At 38.0% G+C, this 14,795-nt stretch overlaps 1 protein-coding gene across 3 annotated transcripts in view; it reads right to left on the reverse strand.

Annotated features, from left to right (window-relative positions):
• Positions 1-14,795, reverse strand: part of DIAPH2 (diaphanous related formin 2) — a 1,032,498-nt gene that overhangs the window by 199,092 nt on the left and 818,611 nt on the right. The window lies entirely within an intron of this gene.

Genomic DNA, 14,795 nt, shown 5'->3' on the forward strand with positions numbered 1-14,795 from the left:
ATAAAGTCCCATTAATTCACTTTTGCTTTTAATTCCCTTGCCTTTGGGGATGTGTCGAGTAAGAGATTGCTACGGCTGAGGTCAGAGAGGTCTTTTCCTGCTTTCTCCTCTAAGGTTTTGATGGTTTCCTGTCTCACATTCAGGTCCTTTATCCATTTTGAGTTTATTTTTGTGAATGGTGTGAGAAAGTGGTCTAGTTTCAACCTTCTGCATGTTGCTGTCCAGTTCTCCCAGCACCATTTGTTAAAGAGGCTGTCTTTTTTCCATTGGATGTTCTTTCCTGCTTTGTCAAAGATGAGTTGGCCATACGTTTGTGGGTCTAGTTCTGGGGTTTCTATTCTATTCCATTGGTCTATGTGTCTGTTTTTGTGCCAATACCATGCTGTCTTGGTGATGACAGCTTTGTAGTAGAGGCTAAAGTCTGGGATTGTGATGCCTCCTGCTTTGGTCTTCTTCTTCAAAATTACTTTGACTATTCGGGGCCTTTTGTGGTTCCATATGAATTTTAGGATTGCTTGTTCTAGTTTCGAGAAGAATGCTGGTGCAATTTTGATTGGGATTGCATTGAATGTGTAGATAGCTTTGGGTAGTATTGACATTTTGACAATATTTATTCTTCCAATCCATGAGCAGGCAATGTCTTTCCATTTCTTTAAATCTTCTTCAATTACCTTCATAAGCTTTCTATAGTTTTCAGCATACAGATCCTTTACATCTTTGGTTAGATTTATTCCTAGGTATTTTATGCTTCTTGGTGCAATTGTGAATGGGATCAGTTTCTTTATTTGTCTTCCTGTTGCTTCGTTGTTAGTGTATAAGAATGCAACTGATTTCTGTACATTGATTTTGTATCCTGCAACTTTGCTGAATTCATGTATCAGTTCTAGCAGACTTTTGGTGGAGTCTATCGGATTTTCCATGTATAATATCATGAATGAAAATGGAATTATTACAACCAATCCCTCAGAGATACAAACAATTATCAGGGAATACTATGAAAAATTATATGCCAACAAATTGGACAACCTGGAAGAAATGGACAAATTCCTGAACACCCACACTCTTCCAAAACTCAATCAGGAGGAAATAGAAAGCTTGAACAGACCCATAACCAGCGAAGAAATTGAATCGGTTATCAAAAATCTCCCAACAAATAAGAGTCCAGGACCAGATGGCTTCCCAGGGGAGTTCTACCAGACGTTTAAAGCAGAGATAATACCTATCCTTCTCAAGCTATTCCAAGAAATAGAAAGGGAAGGAAAACTTCCAGACTCATTCTATGAAGCCAGTATTACTTTGATTCCTAAACCAGAGACCCAGTAAAAAAAGAGAACTACAGGCCAATATCCCTGATGAATATGGATGCCAAAATTCTCAATAAGATACTAGCAAATCGAATTCAACGGCATATAAAAAGAATTGTTCACCATGATCAAGTGGGATTCATTCCTGGGATGCAGGGCTGGTTCAACATTCGCAAATCAATCAACGTGATACATCACGTTAACAAAAAAAAAAGAGAAAAACCATATGATCCTGTCAATTGATGCAGAAAAGGCCTTTGACAAAATCCAGCACCGTTTCTTAATAAAAACCCTTGAGAAAGTCGGGATAGAAGGAACATACTTAAAGATCATAAAAGCCATTTATGAAAAGCCCACAGCTAACATCATCCTCAATGGGGAAAAACTGAGAGCTTTTTCCCTGAGATCAGGAACACGACAGGGATGCCCACTCTCACCGCTGTTGTTTAACATAGTGCTGGAAGTTCTAGCATCAGCAATCAGACAACAAAAGGAAATCAAAGGCATCAAATTTGGCAAAGATGAAGTCAAGCTTTCGCTTTTTGCAGATGACATGATATTATACATGTACTCTAATTTAAAAATTATACTGATAAATTACCTGAGATAAAGATGTAATTAAGGGAAGAGCCACTGACTTTATTAAATAAATGATATTAAAGTCTGTGTATTTTGCTTGTTCACTGAACAGAAAAAATTTTAATATTCATAATTATTTTTCCTCTTTTAGATAAGTAAAAATATATTCACAAAAAAATATCTGTTACTTTTCAAAAATGGGATTAAAAAGTGGTATCTGCCAAAAGACGGGAGAGTGAGGAGATTACTAAATACCCCTTGGCAAATATTTAGGACCAGGTGATATTTTGTTCTTTCTATGATATGTTCACCTAAATTCATCAGTAAGATCTGCATACTATCTGATTTCATTCAATTGTTTATTTCCTATTTATAACCTAGATCAACAGGGGAAAATTGCAATCCACAAAGAAATGATAAGGATCATTTTTTACTTAGTAATTCTGTGACAGCTGGTGATTATTAGTATAAGGGGAATTTATCCCCATCCTTTAGAAGGAATACACTATTGATGCTTTTATGATGTATGGAATCCTGGGTCTTCAACAGGACTATAATTTCTATTTCAGGAAAAGGAAGAAAAAAAATATGATTTCTTTAAAGCGATTACCTATCTTGTGAGGCTTTCAAAATGTCGTTATATTTGTTTTAGTAACTAAGCATTCACATTAGCACTATCTTCAACAAAGAAAAATTGAGAGAATTCTATTTATTGTTGAAATTTTTATAACACGTCTAGAGAAAGCTATATTAAGGTGTATAGAGTGAGGAAGAGGTCTCTTCTACCTCAAAGTCAAACCTGAAGGAATCAACATGTGCTGAATGGATTCATCATCCTCATTTAAGAGGTGATTTGGAATCAGGTTGCTCAGGAAACCTTGCCAACATCCAGCTCTAACCAAGATATAATAATGTCTCTTAGCTGTATTAGAATGACCAGGACATATTTACTTGGAACAATAATAATGAAAATGATAGATTAACCAACCACACTGCATTTTCTCTGAAGAAATACTATGCAAACTTAAGGAATGCATCCACAGGAAACTCAGGCTGATTAGGTGACTTCATTTAGATCTGTTTCCCAGGGTGGCCCTCTATGAACAGGGAATGGGTTTTCCTATTTAACTCTCCCTTTTTAAAAAAAAATATATTTTTGAGAGAGAGAGAGGGAGAGGGAGAGGGAGGGAGAGAGGGAGGGAGGGAGGGAGAGAGAGAGAGAGAATATGAGTAGGGGAAAGGCAGAGAGAGAAGGAAACAGAGGATCCAAAGCAGGCTCTGCACTGACAGCAGAGAGCCTGATGTGGGGCTCAAACTCAGGAACGATGAGATCATGACCTGAGTTGAAGTTGGACTTTAACTGACTGAGCCATCCAGGTGCCCCTGAACTCTCCTTTCTAATGCAAAAACTCTGCTAGAAAATTCTCTTAAATGTCAAACTTAGTCTGTAAATGGTCAACTAAGACAGACTATGAGTTTCATGTACAATAAAAAGTGGTGAAATAATAGGATACTATCTTTTTTGTTTTGAGAATTATGCAATTTTTATTAGATTGAACCATGTGAGGTTACCATTTTTTATAGGCAAAAGAATGGCCAAATAGCAACAATTTCATATGGTTCAAACTAATACTCAGGATATAATGAAGACACTTGAACTATGACCAATTCTCTAAGAAATATTTCAAAATAGAAGAGGGGTAGCCAAAAGTGAAAGATTGCACAATGCAAAAGGCTATAACAATGAAAATATGTATTTAAAAGTATTTTCTAAAATGCATAACTTTAAGGGCACAGTCTAATAGTTCCTACATTCCATAACTCCATCCTCTGTGTTCTAACTTTGTATGAGTCATCAATACAAGATCAAGCCAGGGTTCTGCACACAGTCGGCCCATCCTTTCTTTCGGCTGTTATCTTCATGGTAGAGATTTTTCACTGAGGTCAGTAATTTTTGCTTCTTTCCCTAAAGCTTAGAAATCATTGTGTAAGATCTCCTAGAACTCTGTCCCTTGCCCCCACTCAAGCACAGAGATACAAGGCAGCTTATCTTGTCATTTTAATGAAACATCTTTGAGGTATAATTTCACTGGGGAGAGATTTAGAAATCAAAGCTTAAGTAGGGCTTGTGAAAGTAAGTTATGCAGTACTGAGCAAAATACAGTCTCTAGAACTCATTTTTTTCCCTCAGCAAGCGTTAATGAATGCCAAGCATTTATAGATTAGTCAATATACTTAGAGATAGAGAATGCATGTTTGTTTTTACAAAACCTTGATACAGTCAGTACCTCACAGAGAACTGAATAAGTAAATCTACTCATTATAGTATTTTTTCAGAAGAAAATTCAGCAATATTTGCAAAAAAAATAAAATTTATTTTTTCTATAGTGAGCACATGAAATAATGACAATTGTTTCAATATTACCTAGAATATCAATTTATCTGCCACATTTGTGCTCTTATTAATTATAATTTTATTTTTGTGTATTATAACTTATCAGATAGGGAAACAAATCAACCAACTTAGTTCAATCAAGCATCTAAATATATTTTTCATGTTCTTTGTCATTTTAGTGAGTTTCTTAGAAGAGAATGCCACCATGACTTTTATAATGTCAGAGAATGCATATTTCCTTTTGATAAAAGAAGGAACTTTCACACTCAAAATTCAATTTTGTTTCCTAACATTTACAACATGACACAAACACATGGTAAATAAAATTATTTTAATAAATATTAGAGCCTACAAATTAAACAGTGAGGGAAGCTCTGAGCATGCTGTGAATATACTGAATACTAAAGAGTATCTGAAAGATAAAAATCATTTACTTTTTAAGAAAAACTAAATAATTTGTTTTTCATTAAAAAAGAGAAACATATGCCACAATAATGGTTAACCAAGATATATATATATATATATATATATATATATATATATACATATATATCTACATATATATATATCATCCGCATATATCTATCATCTACATATATATCTGTATCTATATCTATCTATCTATCTATCTATCTATCCACACACACACATACATACATACATACATACATATCAGAAAGGGCTGACAAATGGACAAATGTGATTACATGGTGGAATATATTGTTTAGGAAGTCTTCTTTCTATTTTCTCAACAAGAATATAATTAAATTTGGGTTCAGCAATAAAACACTTTGAGCACCTGGATGGCTCAGTTGGTTAAGTGGCTGACTCTTGCTTTTGGCTCAGGTTATGATCTCATGAGTTCGTGGGTTCCAGCCCCCTGTCAGGCTCCTCACTGACAGTCTGGAGCCTGCTGGGGATTCTCTCTCTTTGCCCCTCCCCCCACTTGCATGTACACACTCTCTCTTTCTCTCTAAATAAACAAACAAAAAAAAGGAAATAAAACACTTTGCCTGAAGTAAAGGAATAAGACATGTAAAGTACTTTCAATAAAAACAAAAGAACCATCATTGCATTCAAGAACAATGGAGCTTGTGAAGACTGTAAGTGCAGTTGTTATTTTTCTGGACATCTCTCACTATATAAGGATTATTGGTGCTATTATATGTTCCTTCTCCTGGGACATTTAGAAACATGCTGTCTAACCATTTGTCTTACAGAGTTACATACAGGCATACCTTGGGGCAGGGAACTGGCCCAGATAATCTAGAGGGCATCCTAATGATTTATGGAAACCAAATCACAGAAAACAGATGCAAAGGATTGATATTACTCTAAGTGAACTTAGCATCAAGTGCAAACTGACTCAGAAATAATGCTGCAGGATGAAATACCACGAGCCTTATTACACTGCTTACAGAGAACGTGGTATAAACTGTCTATAGGTATGATGCCTTAAGCCACTAGGGAATAAAAAGGAGAAACAGGAATCTCTTTGGCAAAATATGTGAGAAATTTCAAGCTTTTTGCTCAGAGTATGTGAAGTATTAATCAGAGAAAAACATTCAAATCTACTTGAAGACAGATGAGAACTATTTCTTAACATATCACAAGAGGGCCAAAGAAGATTGTTTTTGATGGAAGTTCTCATGGGAAAATCTCCCTTTTTTATTTACTACAGAGATCATGCTGAAATTGATGAGAAACGGTAGATATTTTGAATAAATAAAAGAGGTCACTTGCAGGAAAATATATTTTTTTGACATGGATTCTTGCTAAATGTTTTTCACATTTATTCAAGTTAAAATGTTCATTTTGTTCCGTGAACAAAGGGGTCCAGAGTTTGCTTCTTTCATTAACTGTATCACTTACTCAAAACATAGGAACAGGTTCATTTGTTACCTGAAGCATATATGAGAACATTCATTAAGTGTAAACAAAAGGCCTTAAAATATAACAAATAAAATTAAAGAACAAATATACTAATAATAAGGTATACTTGCTCTTCAATAGATGTGTTCTTAAACAGTTATAGAATTCATTGTCTATCTCCTCCCCAGGACCAAAGAATTCTATTCTAATATAACAGGGACATTACTACTTAAGAAATTCTTTGGCAGTTTGTTTTACAAACCACACACACACACACACACACACACACACACACACACACATACAAAACACAAATGATCATTCTTTAGTAAATCAGTTGCTTTACTTCATTTTGGTATGTTGTAGTATGAAAAACATGATGATATCAATCTATGAAAGCCATATTAGATAACACAAAGACTCCAAGTTCCCTGTAAACTTTCAATGCCAGGGATTTCCTCCCTCTTTGTCACTGAAAACTATTTGATTCTGATTAATCATGTCACTAGCAGTAGTTTCAAAACTTATAGGAACGCAAAGCTTGGAAGATAAGCCTCTCATTTTCACATGTATAATAATCTGTCGTGACTAAATTTAAATAATTGGAAACAGCTTTAAGCACTAGCAATATGGAGTAGTATAGTAGAAAGAACAGTTGGCTGAGGCAGGCTCTACTCCAGGCTCTCCTTTTTACCACTAAACTAGCTTTATGACCTTGAGCAAGTGATGTTCATGTCTCCAGTGGCATACTTGTAAAATAAGATGAATCTAGTCATTGGACTCGGGGATTCTTAAATGTTAGTGTGTATCAGAATCACCTGCACAGCTTGTCATAACATTGATTGCTGTCCCCATGCAATTTCTTATTCAGTATGTGTGGGTTGAGGCCAGAAAATCTGCATTTCTAACAAATCCCAGATTATGCTAAAGCTGCTGCTCTAGGGATTATACTTTGAGAACCACTTCCCTTGGAGAATGCCAAGAATCTGAAGTGCAGGAATCTGAATTCCCCCTCTGTGGTACGGTTCCTGAGGCAAGTGCCCAAGTGTCACAAGGTATCAAAAAAGAAATGCAGTGTTCTTTCAAATGAAGAAACTCAAACTGTATGATGGCAGTACATTAGCCTGCCAATTAGCAACGGGGATGGGAGCTATATTTAAAAGGCATCTTTGCTGATGAGCTCATCCAGTAAATCCATATCCACATTTACTTTTTAACATATTGAAGTAAAGTTTTATTGATTTCATACATATTTCCATACCTACCAAAGCACACAAAACACTGATGAATACATAATGTCTACAAAGATAAGAATTAAAGTCAAAGTTTGATACACTATTTCTTATCACTCCTCGTAGATAAGCACTACTCTAATATCACTGGAAATGAAAACATGCTGATTGAAGCATCTATATGCCTGAGATGCTCCTAGAAAATTAGTAGTTATTAGCTATTGCTGAACGGCACATTCTGGCGTGACAAAAACATATACAGTAGAAGTCTATTATAAAACATAGGGTTTTACATTTCCAAGAAGATTTTGAATCAACCAAATGTTCTTTAGAAATGGACTGAAAGGGAAAAGAGGCCCCCCTCTTTTGCCTAATTTAATTGTGAAAATACAAAGTAGAGGAAAATATAAGAAAACATAAAGGCACTGCTTAATTCCTTTCAAATAGAAACTGAATTGCTGAGGTAGTTCTCACCACCTTATTTATATATCAGATTGCTCACAAGTCATGATGTCAGCCACTAGGGGCAATGTAACAAGAAGAGTGACACACTGCAATAGTCCCAAAGAAGGGGAGAGAAGTGTAGTAGAATGATGAAAAGGCATCATCAATTAAAAAAATCCAGATGGTTTTGTGAATAAATATCACATAAAAGCATTACATGGGAATCATAAACTAGTTTCAGAAATTGCCTACAGCCCTAGAGAGAGAGACAGAGAGAGATGCTTGTGACAAAGGACTTACATTTTATGAACTGAAACTTGGTATTTCTTGAATACAAGAGATACAGAGAAGCTAACTTCCGCATAAAGGTTTCCTTTCCCTACCATATTTGTGAGACAAGTTCCTTATTCCCTGCCTCTAAAACAAGCAAACAAAACAAAAACCTGACTAAGGCCCCATTTTCCATTTAAATAATACACTGTTTTTCCTTAAGACATACTACTATCTGAGTAAATGTGATAACACCTCAAGAATACAGATTGTAGTTTTATTTGGGTACTTAAGGGTAAGGTCCTGTTAGTCCCTAGTTACTTTGTCCTTAAAGACAAACATTATTCAGAAGAAGTGTTAACTACTAAAGTCCAGGGCAAGGGCACCTGGGCGCCTCAGTCAGTTACAGGATCTGACTACACTCAGGTCCTGATCTCATGGCTTGGCTCATGAGTTCGAGCCCTATGTCGGGCTCAGTGCTGACAGCTCAGAACCTGGAACCTGATTTGGATTCTGTCTTCCTCTGTCTGCCCTTTGCCTGCTTGCATGCTCTCTCTCTCTTTCAAATATAAATTAACATTAAAAAAATTTGAAGTCTAAGGCAAACAATATCTTCTCCTAAGGTTACAATGATCTATGGTTTCAAAAGGAAGAACCCAGATATTTCCTTATAAAGATGTTTTCTTTTTTCCTATGTGGTCTTAAAAGGAAAGAGGGGTTGAGGGAGGATAGGCCAGGAACTGTACTGTCAACTCTTCACTACCACCCCTTTTCTGCCTGCAAGGAGGGAGGTACTTTTGGGTGGTTTCATTTATTTGTCAGGGTTACTCAAGTAAACATGGATAGTTTTCAACTTTCTTGAGCCATAGGAGGTTACACTAGATTACTTAAAAAAAAAAAAAAAACACAGGCTGTAACTACTGTGGGGGGTGGAGCATGGTTACACTTACAGCTTAATGTAGCCATAGCCCATTTCTATAGTTTGATCTCCATTTCCTCTCAAAATATGATCAGATAGCCCAAAACTGCACTAACCATTTGAGTGAAGAAAAAGATGCAAAGAACAGTATAACAAGAGCTAACAACATAATGGATTCCAGTTATGCCAGATAGAGCTCTAACTCAGAATCAGGTGCTTCAAATATGTAAAGAATCTTTTTAAACCATTAGACAGAAAAAAAAAAGGAAAGAAAAGAGCACCAGGGAGGACACAGGGGAGGCAGTATCATATACCATACTGAAGTTCAGTACAGCAAGGTCAGTTAAGCACTCTGTCCTGAGACACACACCTTTCATTTTGAATTGTTTTCAAATAAAAAGAGAGAAATCCCCTTTTAAAGTTGGATTGTTTAAATGCACCTACAGCTACTGTCTAGCAAAGGCTAGGCAAGCTCTCTCTACTGATGCTTTTCAAATAAGGTTCAATTGGCAAAAGAAAGCAAGTGCAAAGGGTTTTTGACAAAGGACTACAGGGAACACATTTTCTTTCACAGAAATACTGCTCCAGAAAATCAGAGGAGGTAGCAACTCAAACCAGGAATCTGCAGATATTAGTGAGATAAACAGGGAAGTTCAAAAAAAATTTTCTACTTCAAGCACTCAAATGCATAAAATTATTACCTTAAAAACTGGGATGGGGTTATGTTATAAAAATGAGAGATTAGGGGAACCTGGATGGCTCAGTTGGTTCAGTGTCTGACTTCAGCTGAGGTCATGATCTCGAGGTTTGTGAGTTCAAGCCCTGCGTCAGGCTCTCTGTTGACCACTCAGAGCCTGGAGCCTGCTTCTGATTCTGTGTCTCCCTCCCTCTCTGCCCCTCCCCTGCTCATGCTCGCTCTCTCTCTCTCTCAAAAATTAACATTATTTTTTTTTTAAAAAAGAGATTAAACATCCAAATAAAACACTTATTATAACTATCATATTACAAATAGTCTAAACCAGCAGACTCAGAGAATATGATTCTTTTCTAACAGAACCATACAGATCTGAAAAGGACCCCTGGGGCCCTGCCCCTCTATCATCAGGGCTGTGCCTCTAGCTCCCTAGACTTATATACATCCATCCTGTTCAGTGATAGTCCAAGTAATTCCTAGGTAGCCCTGTCCAGGACTTGGAAAATAGAAAAGGCAAAATCAAATTCAGGAATTTGTAAACATCTCCTCTGATGCAGAGAGGTATTTTTTTTTTACACAATGCACATTTAAAGTAGATTCTAATACTGATTAAAACAAATAAAAGTATTATGCTATCCATGGCAAACTGCACTTTTAAAAGGATAGTCACCTTTTGCCTCCCAAATAAATTATTCCAGCACCTTCTGAGTCACTCTGAAACAGGTGATTTAGATGACAATCAGGTAGTCTAAGTTTAGGTTATGACATTCTTCTAATATCATTATAACAAAGGCGCAACTACTTTCTTAAACTAAGAAGTGTTTTTTCCCTATGAATTACTCACGATATCATATACTTATTGCTCATGTGTGGACGGAGTGACTGAAGACAGAGCACTTACCAGACATAAAAAAGAAAAAGGAATAGAAGGTTTCATATATAAAATAGGTGAAAAAAATGAAATATATGTTAGATGCCACACATGGTCCTGTTTGAGTGGATACATATAATACACATACATAAATAAGCAAGAGACATTATTTCTCACAGAAGAGACACACAAAGAGGGAAAAAGATGACAATTGTAACCCCATAAGTGGGTTAATGATGCTGAGTTATCAGAAAGCAATACTATGATTAGGGTGTGTCACTCCACTCAGCATGTAGTGGGCACTCAATAAATACTAGTAGCATAAATTAAAAATCACAGAAAGGTTTTCATCCATAATAATCCTTTTGTATATTTAGTGTAACAAAAGATTTGGTCCTGAGTCTAAAGCAGCCCAGGGGCTCAGGGATTCAATGTGGGTAGAACAAATATAATTTAAAAAAATCATTAGAAACTCAGTTGGATTCAGTGCAATTTGTTAGTTCTATGTGTCTGTTAGGTGTGATTACTGACATGAAACTAAATACATTTGACTGAGGAGAGCTAGGAGAAGATGGCAGTGTAGGAGGATGCTGGGCTCACCATGTCCTGCTGACCACTTAGATTCCACCCACATCTACCTAAATAACCCACAAAACCACCAGAAGACTAGCAGAATGGACTCTCTGGAGGCAAGCAAAGACGAGAGGCCCACGGAAGAGGGTATGAAGGGCGGAGAGGTGGTGCGCGCTACATGGACTGGCAGGAGGGAGCTGGGGCAGTGGAGGGGCAGCCAGCCCAGCAAAGCAGAGCCCCCGAAGTCTGGATTGCAAAAGTGGAGGGGCTGGACAGAGTGTGTTCTGACAGCCAGTGGGACTTAACATCTGGAATGTTAAAAGTCAACAGCTCTGCTCTGAGAGTGGGAGGGCTAGAGGACAACAGGAGGGAGAGTTGTTGAGCCCCGGAGGACAGAGATCAGCTTGAAGGGGAACAAAGGCGCTCACCAGCGCCATCTCCCTCGCCCATCCCCCAGCCAAAAATCCCAAAGGGAACCAGTTCACCAAACTTGCTTGCACTGTACAAACAACCAACTCTGTGCATCTGTGGATCCATTCCTCTGACAGGTCAGCCTCCCTGCCAGTGCTGCAGGGCCCCTCCTGCAGGGGACCACTGACTGCAAAGTGAGCTGAGCCTGCCCCTCCCACCCCTGTGCACTTGCGGATCCACCCTGGCTAATACACCAGACCCCATCAAAGCAGCACTACAAGCCTGGCAGTGTGGAAGTAGCCCAGACAGGGGCCACACCACTCCGCAGTGAGTCCTGCCCCTGGGAGGGGGGAAGATAAAGTTCACACCAGTCTGAGTGTGCCCCGAGGTGGGCTGGGGGCAGACATCAGGTCTGACTGCAGCTCCGCCCACCAATGCAAGTTACTCCAGCCAGCACAGAGGAACAGCCCTGCAGTTCTGCGCCACTCCAGGGACTATCCAAAATGACGAAACAGAAGAATTCTCCTCAAAAGAAACTCCAGGAAGTAGCAACAGCTAACGAACTGATCAAAAACGATTTAAGCAATATAACAGAAAGGGAATTTAGAATACTAGTCATAAAATTAATCGCTGGGCTTGAAAAAAGTATAGAGGACAGTAGAGAATCTATTGCTACAGAGATCAGGGACTAAAAAATAGTCAGGAGGAGCTAAAAAATGCTATAAATGAAGTGCAAAATGAAATGGGGGCAACCACAGCTCGGATTGAAGAGGCAGAGGAGAGAATTGGTGAATTAGAAGATAAAATTATGGAAAAAGAGGAAGCTGAGAAAAAGAGAAAAAAATTCAGGCGTATGAGGGGAAAATTAGAGAACTAAGTGATGCAATGAAACGGAACGATATCCGTATAATAGGAATTCCAGAAGAGGAAGAGAGAGAGAAAGGGGCTGAAGGTGTATTTGAACAAATCATAGCTGAGAACTTCCCTGATCTGGGGAAGGAAAAAGGCATTGAAATCCAAGAGGCACAGAGAACTCCCTTCAGATGTAACTTGAATCGATCTTCTGCACAACATATCATAGTCAAACTGACAAAATACGAGGATAAAGAGAAAATTCTGAAAGCAGCTAGGAATAAACACGCTCTAACATATAAAGGGAGACCGATAAAACTAGTGACAGACCCATCTACTGAATCTTGGCAGACCAGGAAGAAATGGCAGGAAATCTTCAATGTGATGAACAGGAAAAATATGCAGCCGAGAATCCTTTATCCAGCAAGTCTGTCACTCAGAATAGAAGGACAGACAAGGATCTTCCCAAACAAACAAAACCTGTAGGAATTCATTACAACTAACCCAGCCCAACAAGAAATCCTAAGGGGGATTCTGTGAGTGAAATGTTGCAAGGACCACAAAGTACCACAGGCATCACTACAAGCATGAAACCTGCAGATATCACAATGACTCTAAACCCGTATCTTTCAATAATAACACTGAATGTAAATGGACTAAATGCTCCAACCAAAAGACATAGGGTATCAGAATGGATAAAAAACAAGACCCACCTATTTGCTGTCCACAAGACACTCATTTTAGACCTGAGGCCACCTTCAGATTGAAAGTGAGGGGATGGAGGGGCGCCTGGGTGGCGCAGTCGGTTAAGCGTCCGACTTCAGCCAGGTCACGATCTCGCGGTCCGGGAGTTCGAGCCCCGCGTCAGAGCCTGGAGCCTGTTTCCGATTCTGTGTCTCCCTCTCTCTCTGCCCCTCCCCCGTTCATGCTCTGTCTCTCTCTGTCCCAAAAATAAATAAACGTTGAAAAAAAAAATTTAAAAAAAAAAAAGAAAGTGAGGGGATGGAGAACTAGCTATCATGCTACTGGAAGTCAAAAGAAAGCTGGAGTAGCCATACTTATATCAGACAAACTAGACTTTAAATTAAAGGCTGTAACAAGAGATGAAGAAGGACATTATATAATAATTACGGGGTCTATCCATCAAGAAGAGCTAACAATTATAAATGTCTATGTGCCAAATATGGGAGCCCCCAGATATACAAAACAATTAATTACAAACATAAGCATCCTTATTGATAAGAATGCAGTAATTGCAGGGGACTTTAAAACTCTACTTACAACAATGGATAGATCATCTAGACACACGGTCAATAAACAAACAAGGGCCCTGAATGATACATTGGATCAGATGGACTTGACAGATATATTCAGAACTCTGCATCCCAAGGCAACAGAATATATTTTCTTCTCGAGTGCACATGGAACATTCTCCAAGATAGATCACATACTGGGTCACAAAACAGCCCTTCATAAGTATACAATAATTGAGATCATACCATGCACACTTTCAGACCACAATGCTATGAAGCTTGAAATCAACCACAGGAAAAAGTCTGGAAAACCTCCAAAAGCATGGAGGTTAAAGAACACCCTACTAAAGAATGAATGGGTCAACCAGGCAATTAGAGAAAAAATTAAAAATATATGGAAACAAGTGAAAATGAAAAGACAACAATCCAAACGCTTTGGGATGCAGGGAAGGAAGTCCTGAGAGGAAAATACATTGCAATCCAGGCCTATCTCAAGAAACAAGAAAAATCCCAAATACAAAATCTAACAGCACACCTAACGGAACTAGAAGCACAACTGCAAAGAACCCCCAAACCCAGCAGTAAAAGAGAAATAATAAAGACAGGGCAGAAATAAATATAGAATCTAAAAAAAAACTGTAGAGCAGATCAATGAAACCAAGAGTTGGTTTTTTGAAAACATAAACAAAATTGATAAACCTCTAGCCAGGCTTCTCAAAAAGAAAAGGGAGATGACCCAAATAGGTAAAATCATGAATGAAAATGGAATTATGACAACAAATCCCTCAGAAATACAAGCAATTATCAGGGAATACTATGTAAAGCTATATGCCAACAAAATGGACAACCTGGAAGAAATGGACAAATTCCTAAGCACCCACACACTCCCAAAACTCAAACAGGAATAAATAGAAATGGGTCTTGAACAGACCCATAACCCGCGAAGAAATTGAATCAGTTATCAAAAATCTCCCAACAAGTAAGAGTCCAGGACCAGATGGCTTCCCTGGGGAATTCTACCAGACGTTTAAAGCAGAGATAATACCTATCCTTCTCAAGCTGTTCTAAATAAATTCGAGAAGAGAGCCAAATTAATTGCAATGTTGGTATACAACAACTGTTATTC

Source organism: Herpailurus yagouaroundi, unplaced genomic scaffold (genome assembly GCF_014898765.1).
Source record: "Herpailurus yagouaroundi ecotype Mexico unplaced genomic scaffold, PumYag 67556, whole genome shotgun sequence".
NCBI lineage: Eukaryota > Metazoa > Chordata > Mammalia > Carnivora > Felidae > Herpailurus > Herpailurus yagouaroundi.